Source organism: Taeniopygia guttata, chromosome 6 (genome assembly GCF_048771995.1).
Source record: "Taeniopygia guttata chromosome 6, bTaeGut7.mat, whole genome shotgun sequence".
Lineage (NCBI taxonomy): Eukaryota > Metazoa > Chordata > Aves > Passeriformes > Estrildidae > Taeniopygia > Taeniopygia guttata.
This window is the reverse complement of record NC_133031.1, coordinates 10,145,787-10,159,253: the sequence shown is the minus strand read 5'-3', so window position 1 is coordinate 10,159,253 and position 13,467 is coordinate 10,145,787. Positions and strand designations below refer to the sequence as shown.

The 13,467-nt window shown below is 37.8% G+C and overlaps 1 protein-coding gene across 7 annotated transcripts in view; it reads left to right on the top strand.

The window, feature by feature from the left end:
* Window positions 1-13,467, top strand: part of GRID1 (glutamate ionotropic receptor delta type subunit 1) — a 482,872-nt gene that overhangs the window by 70,819 nt on the left and 398,586 nt on the right. The window contains exon 3 of one of the 7 annotated variants that reach the window (XM_072930972.1): window positions 8,083-8,167. The exons of the other annotated variants lie outside the window; for them this stretch is intronic. The gene's annotated coding sequence lies outside the window, so the exon portion shown is untranslated. The remainder of the gene's footprint in view (window positions 1-8,082; window positions 8,168-13,467) is intronic. 7 annotated transcript variants of the gene reach the window in all.

The window sequence follows — 13,467 nt, the reverse complement described above, 5'->3', positions numbered from 1 at the left end:
ATTTGTCATTTCACCTCCTTTCTTCAAGTGATTTTGAAAGTTCAAACCTAATATATTCAGTAGTAAAAAGCCCAAGGCACCAGTGTTGCTTAGGCAATCTAATATTCATACTCCTTTCAAATATTTATTTGTATAGTGCTAATAAATTAGAAGACCGGAATGTGACCTTTCCCTTCCTCCCCTCCCTGTGAGTGAGGACAGCTATCTGACATAGCAGCAGCTAAAACAGGTCTTAAAAATGTAATTTCATGAATCTAACACTGTTACGAATTTCTTTCTTGGTGGTCATTCTAGTGGAGGGCTCTGGTTTTCAAATCAGACTTGCATATCAAGGTTTAGGTGTGAGGATTTTGAGAATTTGAGTTTTAGGTGAGCTTCAAACTTTAATAGACAATGCATTATGAGTTTTAAAATTCAGGAATTACATTTTTTCTTTGCACGTGCATTTTCATCTTGGATCTTGTCAAAAGATACTTTTTCATGTCTAAATCTCTGCTGTTAGAAATGCTGTTATTGCTTGCTCAATTTGTGAAGGCAACAACTGATGTGATAATTTAGGGTTGCTTGTAGTAATGGGCATATCTGCTGTGAAGTAAAGTTTGGATATGTAAAATATCTTGGCTCAAAGAGAAAAAGGAGAATTTTCTTTTGAAATCTTTGAAGTAAGTATTGCCAGGTGGAGCTGTTAAGGTGACTGCAGACCTCAGGGACTTTAGATGGAGATTCATTCATGAGGCGAAGGCAGGATGCTGGGGTGGAAATCTATCATGGTCACAGAGATTTAATAAATGTATGCTTTGTGCTGAATATAAAGCACAACAAGGTTACCTCTTGTTCTCCATGGAATATTTGTATGCTGTCATAGTTCTTGCAAACAGATTATTCCAAACAGTATTGAAGTTGATGATGGAAAGACACTGTATTACAAATGGCTTTTCCAAGGAACTTCAGTAATGCAAAAATACCTATGAACAAAATCAAGTTAGTGTAAGGAGGGAAAGCAAACATCCTCCCCTCCAAAAAACCAAACCAATTGAGCCTTCCTTGTTACCCAAAGAGTTCATTACAACCATAATTTCTGGTACTTGTAAATTTAATGAAATTTGGCTGTAGAAATAGACTCAGTACCTGGATTCAGATGATTCAGGTTGTTTGCTTATTTCTTAAACATATTATGCTCAGTTGTTTTTTGTATTTATGTTCCACTTCCAAACAAGAAGAGTGGGAATTTGAATTTGATTCTCCTAGGAAGTGTGGGTGTATACTTGAATGTCTCCCTAAGCATAGAGTATAACCTTAAGGAACTTAATTTCTTTTCAAGTTATTATTTTTATTTCATCGTGAACTTGAGTTTAATGAGGCCTTACTGATATTGCAGAAATTACAGAATTATGCAAGAATGGAGCTAGTATTCAGTGATCTTTCAGGGCTTTTTCTAAAACTAGTAAGTTTATACAGCCACAGATAGTAATCATTCTAACAATGTATTCATTATTTAGAAGCTGAGTCTGAACACTTGTATTAATGCAAAAATAATATTTGGAGTTTTGTGAATTTTTGGAAGCACAGATTTGAAGCTAAATGGGGATTGAGTTCTGCTCTGTCTTCCTTGATGAAATCTTTTTGTCTGCAAAATTGAAACAGGGGTATACATGGGGCAGAAAATGGGGTATACAAGCAATAAATCTTTCCTTCTTCCTCTGCCCTATTGATTTAGGAGAGAATTTTACAAGTTGTCAAGGTTTTGGAGAATGTCATCAGATTTTGCAGAGGTGATTTTTATGCACCAGCCCCCTGCCCAGTGAGATAGGTGGGCACTCATAGGTGTTCTTCCACTGAGTTTTGGTGTCACTGTTGTTTTCCTATAAAAGGTTCTGATTCAGTTAAATTAACTTTTCATCAAAATGTTGTCAGTTTTGGTCACTTGCCCCTCCTCCTGCCTTTGTTTGCCTGGCTTGTTTTCTGAGCACCAGTGTATCAGGCAGGCGTGTTTCCAGAGCAGCTTTTCACAACTGACTTATGCTTTCGTTTTTCATTCCAATGCCCCTTACTGTGGCTGAAACTTCAGGGTTCTGTCAAGGCTGGTTCAGAAGCACAGCAGTGTTGGTGAACAAACCTTGAGGCAACCCTGCCAAATACAATTTGCATTGCTGCAGTCTCTGTATGTTTACAAAGTGCTATTGTTTTGACAGTGTCTTAGAGGATATGTTTTTGTTATAAGGATTATGACCAGGTAGCCCCAATTTACCTCCAGATGGTCATATGTCTGCCCTCCATATGACATTCCTATTTACATATGCATTTTCCTGTGTGTCTTCAGGTAAAGGATAAATGTCGGTGTGATGGAAGCACAGCCTAACTTGTCAAAGACACTATTTGTAGAGCAATATGCAATTCACAGTAATGTCATTAAAGTACCTCTAACTATTATTTGAGTTACATTCAGCTCTTTAAATTTATCAAATGTATCTAACAAATAATTTGCCTTTAGATTGTAGATAGTATATTCATGCTGTTTGAACATAAACAAAATTATTTGGATATAATTTTTCCAGGCCTCCTTGAAAAGGATTTAGTGTAACTTGATAGGAAATATTCTTGTGCATGTGGTGTTGTTACTTGGTTTTGGTTTTCATGTGTGTGTGTTTTTTTAAAGCACATTTTATTGTTTCATAACAATACCATGACTTTTTTTCCCTTTCTCTCAAGCGTGTCATTGATATCGTATAGAATGAAGCATTGTATGTAAATTAGAAAAATGCAAATAATCTCAGTGCTTTAAAAACCCAAAGTAACAACAGCTTTTTTTTTGAGTTGAGACAATTCCCCATTTCTTCAGGATTACTCATGGGTGCAATATTCCTATGCTTATGGCAAAAAATCAAACTTGCTGGTTGAATGGTGAAATTCTCCTAAACCCCACATTTTGTACACAGCACATAGTCCTTTCTGTTTGCCAGCTACCAGCAGTTTCATGGGCTGTTACTCTTCATCTGTTCCTCATGCCATTCCATGAACCTTTTTTTTTCTTTTTCCTTAATAAAGAAGAGACAAATGTTGTACCTCCAATAAAAGATGGATTTGCAGGTGCTGTGGTGTGTATTTCTTCCCCTGATTGGGCCAGCCATGGCTCTGTGCTGTGCTGTGCTGTGCTGGCAGAGGTGAGCTCTGAGCACAGCCGTGGTCATGGTGGGTGATGCTGTTCTGCTGGGCGCCAGCCCCGAGCTGTCCCTGGGGCTGTGAGCAGCACTGCCCTGCAGAGAGCCTGTCCCACATGGACAGGGCTGCTCTGGAGCACAGTGCTGCAGCTCCTGACATCTGCCATACTTTCATACCTAAAGTCCTAACTGACCTACTTTTTTTGTTTGGATTTAAAACTATTCCTTTCCCCAACAACTCTTTTTCTTTTATCAGTAGCTACTATAAATTCATCTGGCAAATCACAGCAGATGTAATCCCAACTCTTTATCTTTCTTTGGATTGCATCTGTGTTTTACTGAATCTGGTAATTTGCACTGAAATCTAAGCTTTATTTGCAGTTATTATAACATTTTATTTCCTTCGCTTCTGAAGAAGTGTTGGAAAAGAAAAAACAACAACAAAAGAACTAAAATTGATATAATGTGTCAGAAAACAATAAAACTTTTAGAAAGAGTAAGTATAAGTATAATAAGAGTAAGTATAGTTATGCTGTTAATGTCATGCATGCATCCTCTAAAATAAGATGCTTGGTTTTGTCTAGAATGTGCAAAGATTAAAAATATTTTTTAGAGAAACTGTAGGATTCTGAAGAAAATTTCATATTCCTCTTTCAAGATGATTGTCCAAGCCCTTATTTATTTTTCCTCGGTGAAGTTTTTATGAGACAAGCTCACCCCTGATCATGCTGGCTGTCAGTAATCAGACAGCACCCTTGGAAATGGGACTCAGATCAAAAGGTGGATTTGATTTATGTGTGTGTGTGAATGTGCCCTGAGAAAATGGAGGAGGCTGCAGAGCTTCCCATGACCCAGCAAAGTCCTCCAATCATTAGGACAAACGACATCTGTTTCTAGGCATCTCAAAAACCTTCTCAATCACCAAAATTTTTTCAAGACAAAGGTATTAAATGAGTTTCCCAATTTCGTTTTTGGTTTTTGTTTGTTTCTTGTTTTTTTGTTTTCCTCCCAGCAGGTTATTCCAACAAACCCACAGGAAACAGATCTTCCAACCTCCTAAATTTAATATCTATCATTCACAGACGTGTACATATACAAAACTGTACTTTTGGAAAACAAGTTTCTGGTGAATAATTTATATCTACAACATTGCAAGGGTGCTATTTCCTAGTATTTTCGATTTTAAGTTGGGAAAGCTTTGTCATTGTATTTGTTACTAAATTTTATGAGCAAGATGTTCAAACTTAACACGGTCAAAATGCTGTTCTGTCATAAAAAGAAAACACTGTATCTTTGTTTATATTTACTTAATTCAAATGCCGAGTCAGTTTATGCTTGAGAATCTTATATTTAAAGTTAATTTTTATGCTAATATATACATTTTTTTCTATATATTTTAATATACAGTAATGAAAATACTTCCGTATCTTGTCACCACTGATCAAGTTGGTCTTAGGAATTTCATTGTCATTTCCAGTGACAATGTACATAAACCATAGTAGCAGAAGCTTTGTTCCATTGAGTCCATGCTAATTTAGTTTTGAAATAGCAGATTGTATGATGATGGTAGTAAGGAAAGAAACAGATCCAAGTTTGACAGATCAGCCTGGGCTGTATTTCTGATGTTCAGAACGGGGGACTGTCTCTCCCAGTTTGCCAGGAGGAACGTGCCTCCCTTCCTGCAGGGCTCCTTTGGCCTGAGCATATTCCCAGTCCTCCCCAGAGCTGCACTGCAGAGATCCTGTCAGCTCCACTGACCAACTCTGGGCAGGGCCTCAGTATCACATCCTTACAGGGGATGAGACTACTGAGATGTTGCAAATTGCAGACACCGTGAAGAGACTTTGATTTATAGGCTTGTTGTTCTTGCAGAAGAGACACGAATGCTTAATTTTGAGTTCTGTTTCACATTATGCAAATTGGGAGGGAGAAAGGTGGTTTAAGAGATGAGGCATTGAAGTTTTTAATCTCCAGGCTTCCATTTCAGGTTCTGCATGAGTCAGAGCAGTTGTGAAACCTTGTTGTTTGGCCAGCAGTCCAGTCTCCCCTGGGTTTTTTATCCATGTTACTGGCTTGTCTCCATTAATTAATATGCAGCTTAGCAATTTCAGCAATGACAAAAGTCAGTGTCAATATGAAATCTACTTTTTCAGAAACAAGGATACCATTCTAAGCTGACAGCAGTGCAAAACTGGCACTGCATGAAGCTTGTGCTTCTGCTGCCTTTTGAGGACAAGAATTTGTTATCCAGAGCTGTTTGGCTGGAATCTTCTGTTGGTTTCTTGAAATAAATAATTAGTGAAATCTGGAGTATGGGAAATTGGATGTATTTATGTTAAAGTCTCTCTTTTCTATTTTCTTCAATACTTTAAAACCATTTGTCTTGATCCCCTGTATTTCTCAAAGGGATATATGATTGTATTCTACTTCTCAGAGCTGAAGAACATTTGAATTGACTTATAGCAAAGCCTATATAAAAAGCCCTTTCATGGCCGTGGGAACGGGCCAACTCTGAATGCTCTGGCTTCCTGTAAAGTGACCATGTTTAGTTTTGTGTGTAGAAAAGATTAAAAGAAAGATGTTTCAGAGAGTGAGATGCTTTCTTGCTAAAGATGTCCCTTTAGAAGTTTCTGTCATGGTAACATGAGGTGTGGAGACGCAGCAAGTCCAGGCTGTACCAGATGGAGCACTTTGCTAATTGGTTAATTCTGCTTTAGTGCCTGGCCACCACTTGGCACTGTGGCACAGAGAATTTTACATAGATCCAGCAGGGAAGCTTCTCCTTTTTATTATTCTGAAATATGGAATTGGCTTTGATGAAATAAACTGTTTTAGTGAGATTTTCTTAAATTTTAGCATGTTCTGAGATCCCCATCTTTAACCCTGCATATATATCACCTTTTTGAAATTCAAATTAAAACTGGGTCTTATTTTCTTCAGTAGGCTTCAGTGTTCTTTTAGTAGTTTTAACATCATGGCTACTGATTCTGCAAGTGAAAAACTGCATTTTCAGTAAATGTGCTAATAATAGATTTTGCTTATGGCCTGTCATATCTACTGACTAATGGGTCTTTGGACAGGATGAGTGCACTCAATTTTTCTAATTCAAAAGCAAGCACCCTTCTGGATAGTGGGACAAATTTATTCTTGGAATTATTCCATACACTTAAATGCACTTACAGCTGAGCTTAATTTGCGCCCTAAGGTCCTATTTGAAGAAAAATATTCATAATTTCTTCAGTTAGATTCACAAAGAAGAGAACTTTTATTATCATATTTGATGACACTGAGAAGTTCATAGCAATGTAGTAATTTCAAGCCCTGCAGATCCTGCAATGGGAACTGGATAGTGGGAAAGGAGGGGGCATCCTCTTTCTTCAGATGCTAGTTTGCAGCACACAGTTTTGATGCAGATGAGAGATGCTTAACTAGTTGTTTCCTTTATATGTTCATTCCTTTTGAACTTTGAGAACATATATTTTCATTATTTAAAATGAAGACACACGTTTCCCAAAGGCTTTATTAGTAAACATTTGGTATTGGGAATGAACAAGTTTAGAAGATAAATTTCCTGTAAGAGCAGTGTATTTGCCAGCTACTCAGCATATCAACATGTCTTCTGTGTGACACTTCAAGGAGTATTGCTAGAAAATAAAAATAATTAGGGAATGGAAAATGTAAGACTATAGTAACACAGGCCAGGTTAGCTTTGACTGAAACGTGGATTTTTGTGATTTGGATTGTATAAATCCTCTACTTCAGTGCCATTGACAACGCTGTATTCAACAGTTACAGAACCAGAAACCAGTTTGGGCTGGGAGGGACCTCTGAACTCATCTAGCCCAACCTCCCTGCAGTGCTGCAGTGGGCAGGGACAATGAAGGAGATGACAGATTTCCTTCAAGTTTTACTGTCAGGAGGGCTAATGGGGGCTTGAAAAAGGATATCAGAGAAATTTTAACATGCCCAAGTAAGTAGTGTGTTGGAGGTAATTTTAAAAGGAATAGATGCAAGCATCAAATATTCATATGCTTTTTCTAGACAAACATTTATTATGTCTTGCATTAGGTGCTTGTTTTCACTCTCAGACATGTAATTTCCATGCTAGTAGATGATTCCACTTACAGTGTGTTTATATTTTCTAAAGGCACTTACATTCTTGATCTCTTGCAAATATTTTTCTTTTTTGGTGGTGGGGGAAGGAAGCAAAGAATCTATGGTGAAGTCAATTTAAAGATGTAAATAGCAAATTCAAAACAGAAATGAGACACTTAGAGCAACCTTTCACCAAGAATTCCTTTCTGCAGGAAGAGGTATTTGTTTTTGTGTAGCCATATAGATGCACACATCTATACCTTATTTATATTACAGGGTGCATATAAAGGAAAGCATACATCAACTCTTAAGAGCTGACCTAGTCTTGTCTTTCCAGAAATTTCGAAGTGCTTCATACCACCATGCTAGCCTAGCCAAATTTTCTCTCTGCTTATCGTTGCCTGATCACTGGCTGAGAGTGTTATTTGTTCTCTAGCATTTGGGAGTCCTCTAGCCAAAGTGGGAACCATAATGCTCACTGGAAATAGGTCATCAAGCAGGTTATTAAGATAACATGCCTAATGCTTTTTGCCTAATAAAAATCTAGTTTTAATCAGGAAGTAAACAAAATTCGTTTTCCCACCTCATTGTGCCAATTTATCTAGTGGAGAGTTTGCTCATGTTATCTAGAAATATTTCATTTTTTTTTCAGATGGTGAAATAAAATGGGCATGTTGTCTTTTCTCCATGACACCAGCACTTTTTGAATCCAATTAAAAATAATTTGAAGGACTTTTTTCAGAAAAGAGACAGCTGTAGAAGAATATGATAGAAATCTCTAAAACCTTGACTGAGATGGATTACCTGCTCACTGTTTCTTCTAATGCAGGCACATTCACCAGGTGAAAGTAGTAGGTGATGAATTTGAAACACATGAGAGAATGTGGCTGTTCTTACTCCAGATTGCTGTGGAGGTAAGGTTTTACATTGATACAGGCATGTCTTGCAAAGTTAATGAGAGAAAAAAGTACTGGGAGTAATTAAATGCACAGAAACCATATCCAGGTCCTGAAAACTGTGGCTTCCTGAGCTGAGAGTAGGAGGTTGAGGCCGGGAACAAGTTCCCCCTGTTCTTACTCTCTTCTAGCAATCCTTTTATGACCCCTGGTGTGGAGAAGCAGACAGGTGAGATAGTAAGAGTATGGGTAGCAGAAAATCTACCTGGGAGAATGATCAGTTTGTTCATGAAGAAACTGGTGATAAAAAAAGCAGATTTATCGCCAAGATTATTTGGAAGGTATGTTTAGCGCATCAAGAATTTAAAATATTTCTCAGAAAATAGTGAATTCAAAAGTAAAAAAAAAAAAAGAAAAAACAGTTGTCTGTAACTTGTGATCTCCTAATTTTAATTTTTTTTTTTTTTTAGTTTTGCAACTCTTGGGCATAACATACTCATATTTTTATTCATCCAGGATACAAAGCATGCTTTTGCCAAGCAGTTACTTAATGCTTTGCTATCTATACCTTCTATAACTGTTGTCATGGGAAAAAGCAATGGTAGGTTGAATTAGCTGAAAAATGCGACAAAGCAAATGGTGTTCTAAACTGTATAGGCCAAAGTATTGCCAGACTGGAGGAGGATTTTGGTTTAGTGGTGTTGCTGAGACAGTGAACATCTGAGTGGTTCAGAAAAGAGCTTTAGAATGGATTGAGTGTTGGAGTATGAGTGAGGATGCATATTTGGCTCATCATTTGGATTTCCAAGCATGTATTTCAACGGCTGAAACATATAGCAGTGTTTAGGAAAAGTACAGTGAAGAACATGGTTCTGTCTATTTTTATTTTATATCTTGGTTTCAAGTATTATCTCAATGTGAAGGAGAGCATGAATACAAGCAGAAAATTTACATTTGTGTTTCACCCAGCTGTAGCACTGCAGCCTTTTGAAATTATGTCTTGAGCCTCCCACCTATACAGTTACTTATGTTGTCACCAAATTTGCAAAAATGTGTTATCCCATTCACATATTTTTTTAAGTTTTTCTTCCCTTTGTAACTTAAGGAATCTTAAGAGACATCTGCAGGGCTCTACCATACTCAAGAAGGAACAAGGAAAGGCTTTGCTGCAAGAAATTCACTTATTGGTGCAGAAAGTAATTGAATACCACAAGGTGCTGTGCAGAGTCTGAAAAAGGAATATAAACCAAACATGCCCTGAATAGGACCATGTCAAAGTGCTTGTCTCCTGTGAGGTTGTGCAAGAATTGAAATACCAGAGGGAAGAAAGCTGTGAGGAGTAGCTGTTTGTCACACATGCTTCTGCTTGCTCCTATTTAGAGCTGCTTGCAGCTACTCTCCTCCGTTGGAGCCATCCAAGACACACAGAGAGGCAGATTGCTTACAGGCTGGGAGAATAAAGCTTTTTTTAGCACAGAGAACACTGTATTATCTCCCTTTTAATGCTGTGCATGTCAGTACCTTGCCCAGCTAATACTGCCAACGTGTTTTCCCTGGAAAGCTTTAAACAATATGAAAAAGCACTTTGGGAAAGCTTGTAAAATTCAGTCAATTTGTCACGATGTTTTATAGTTTTATCACCTTAGTCAGTGGAGACTGCGTGTTGCATAGCAAACCAAAAAGAAACAAGCTGGAACCATCACTGCTTTTCCATGTTCTAAATAGTCTGACATTCAAATACCATGTTAAAGGGCTGCCTGGTATTGACTGTGATAGTAGACTTATCAAAGACTACACAGCAGATAGGCCACTTGGGCAGCAAAATAAGTCTCTGGGGGTGATTATTCTTATTTTCCCTTGTTTTTGTCATCTGAGATAATTACTGCTTTGGTGAATCTCTCTAACTTCTTTTAACAGTGAGCAAAACAAGCAAAGTAGAATAAATCTTGTTATGGATTCCTTTAAATGCATGCAAAATCAAGTAAGGGGAGATAATGTAACACCAGCAAACTATTTGTATAACATTGAAAGTGTGTAAGATTGGTGCTTTTTGTTTTAATAGTAGCTGTTTGGCAGACAGATTCTTGTAAATAAGAAGGATGTGGAATATGGAACTGTAGAGCTTCTAGGATATTTTTAAAAAGATGAGTGTAATATATAGGTATTTTTATGAAATCAGTGTCACTTTGATAGCCTAACAAAGTTACAGAAATGAACCAAGTGCCAAAGTAATTCTGATCTAGAAGAAACAGTATTAAGGGATAATTTTTCCTATTCTGAAACCCACTTTTCAAGGAGTATTTGGTTTTATCTGAGTCTCAAGTGGGCTCCTTCTTGTGCTTCAGAGTCCCATAAGACCCAAGTGGGAAGTGACTTACTGAATGTCAAGAAGATAAAAAAGGTGTTATTTTCTGACTTGATTTGAATGAAACAGCAATGCCCAGGGGAACCCCGAGTGTGTAGCAGACTGATCCAAGGATAAGTTTCACAAACCAGTATCTTTTTTTGAAACGATCATGCTTCTTCTGTCTTAGCTGTTCAGAAAACACCCCAAACAACTTTTCCATTCTTGTTCCCCAAGAGTGCTAATTTTAAATTAATGTATTGCATCATATAGTCACAGGATGTTGCAGTCTAATTTTGCTGCAGCTGTGGAGCAGCCAGTCTCCTACACCTCTCTCCCTATGTTCTGCTATCTTCTTGGTGTACTTGTTCCAGAAAATCTGGGGCTTCATACCTTTATTCCTTTGTTTTCATGCAGGCACCTGTTGCAAGATACTCTGCAAGAGTGGGATGTGCAGAGCCTCCCTGGCCCTGACACGGTGCTGTGCCAGTCCCAGTGTTCAGGCAGTGCTGGGGCTGCTGCCCTGCTCTGCCATGGGTGCAGCTCCACTTGCTGCTGCAGCACTTGGTCCCCTCCCCTGTGGCTTTTCAGAGAGAAAGCCACACCTCTTTATTTTCAACATCTTCTAATCCTTTGTGTTTCCACACAGAAACTCAAATTCTATTCCAAGGCATGAAATGTGTGCAAAAATGGTAGGGCAGGGTCCAGGGAAGTTCATGGCCCCAGAGCAGCCCTGAGTAGCTGTGACCAGGTGCAGGGCCACAGGAGCTGTATGAAATACGGCTGTCAATCAGTCATGGATTGCCTGATCCATGCTTTTACAAGTGACAGGCCACGTGCTTTTTGTTATTTTTGTTACAGTTTAGTTGCTAACCTTATCTAGAAGTCAAAGTGGGATTCAGCACAGAAATGAGAAATCCTGAGGGTGGGGAAGGATGAAGCAGCTACAGAAATTTAATATGAATTGCAGAGGCAGCAGGGCTTCACTTCAAACGTTGCTTGTACTTTGTGCTGAATTTATTGTCTGTGTAGCAATTGTGATGGAAAGAAGAAAACAGAATGGAGAGATAATGGTTATCAGGGTTTTCATAGTTTTTTATTGATGATGTTTACAGCACAAAAATTAACAGCTCTAAAAAGAAATAATTGATAGGAGTTGTCAGTATAATGATATTATTGTTGGAAGCTCGGTGTGGAATAAGTATGACTAGAAATGAATCAGGGATTGAATATGTCAGTGGAAGAAAAAAAATTATAACTGAATGCGATTCACTAAGTTAAATATTTGTCAGCACTTTATTCCACATGCAGAATAAAAATGCAAGGGTACCAAATCTGAGCACTTGCCACATTTCAGCATGTTCAAAGTAGAATGATTACTGTAGTTATTTAGCATAATGATTAAAATAGTTGCCCAAAGTACTTTATTTATAGCAACATTTGTAATTAGGTGCTTGAATATTTGTTATTTCAAACAGGAATGTCCTGTAGAGCTAAACCGTGTGTAATGAATTCTCCAATTAGTGAATTTACATATCATCCTTTTTCTATGAAAAGTAAAATAATTTTCTTATTTTTGGCAATTTTTGTTACTATCATTTTGGGTTTTTTTAAAGGAAACAGTATAACATAACTCCTTGTCATATTTAGTTCTTAAACTCAGCTATTATATCCTCAGTGAACAAATATCACAATTATTTTCCAGCTGGAACTCCCCAGATGTTATTATTTTGTGGGGAATTGTTGACATACTTATGATCATGAAGATTCTTTTTATTCTTGTAGCTTTCCCCATCCTCTCTCCCCCCTAAAGAGGAAAAAACCCAACAATACCTAGCATAAAAAACTGAGTGTGAAATATTTCTCAAGGTGAATCAAGTTCATTCTTTGCAAATTAAATATTATGAAGTGCTTTAGTAAGTTTCCTCTTTCTTTTAAAATTCTCTTAAAATTAATTTTAATAAGAGATTAAAATTAAAGATTATTGTGCCTGGTGCACAAGACACATTATGATGAAGTCTAGAGGCTGGTAAAGGTGTTCAGAGAACATAAAGGCTGTGCCTAAAACCATGATTTAAGGAAAATTCCTTTGCCACCATTTTGAGTACCAAGCATAAGAAGTGAGTTAAATATTTAGGTAACAAAAAGATTCTCATGACCTCTACTGCAGTAGTTTCTAACTCCATGGAGGGATGAAGGTTTTGTATACCAAGTTCCTCCCAGTCCAGATTTCTGCCACTATTAATGAATGAGACACTGAGATAAGGGGAGACCTGATGAAATGCTGGTTCCTCTGCCTGCTTTGGATCAGAGTGCTGAACTCGAGGTCCTTCATCCTGAGGCCTGTTGTGGTCACTGATCCATTCAGTTACAAGGGAACATTTCTAGCCTCCTTTCTTCTCTGCTGTGTGACCCAGTTGAGATGCTTTGTAGACTCTGTACATGGAATCTCTAGAAGGTTCATGGCTCTTGTGATTTGTATTTTTGGGTACTCAAGCTCCTCTTGCCAGTCTGAGGAGTCTGGGTGTTGATCAGGGGGCTCTGGGTTGGGGAAGGGACAAGTTTGACACTCTGGCTGTGTCCCTGGGGCAAGATTTCTCCATTCTGGTAGGAAGGCTTTGTTCACCCATGGTACAACAGGATATCTGATTTAAAAACTGTGTACTGTGATATGTGATAAATGTCTTGCCGTTTTGGATGTAGTTTACTACTTTTTTCAGATGAGTCTAACTGCCAAGGAGGAACACCACTATTTCTGGCTTTCTTTTCAAGCTCCCAATATACTTCAAGAGAAATAGGGATGTTGTGAAACCAACTTCTGCCAAAAGTGAAGGAATACAGAATTTGTCATGTGGGACATGAGAAGCAATTGTGATTCTGGGATGTGATCTGTTGGACTGACTGCTGCTTTAAGCTAGTGGGACTGCTAGTGTTCTACTTTTAATAGACTAGGTTTAATAGATAGTAGATTTTT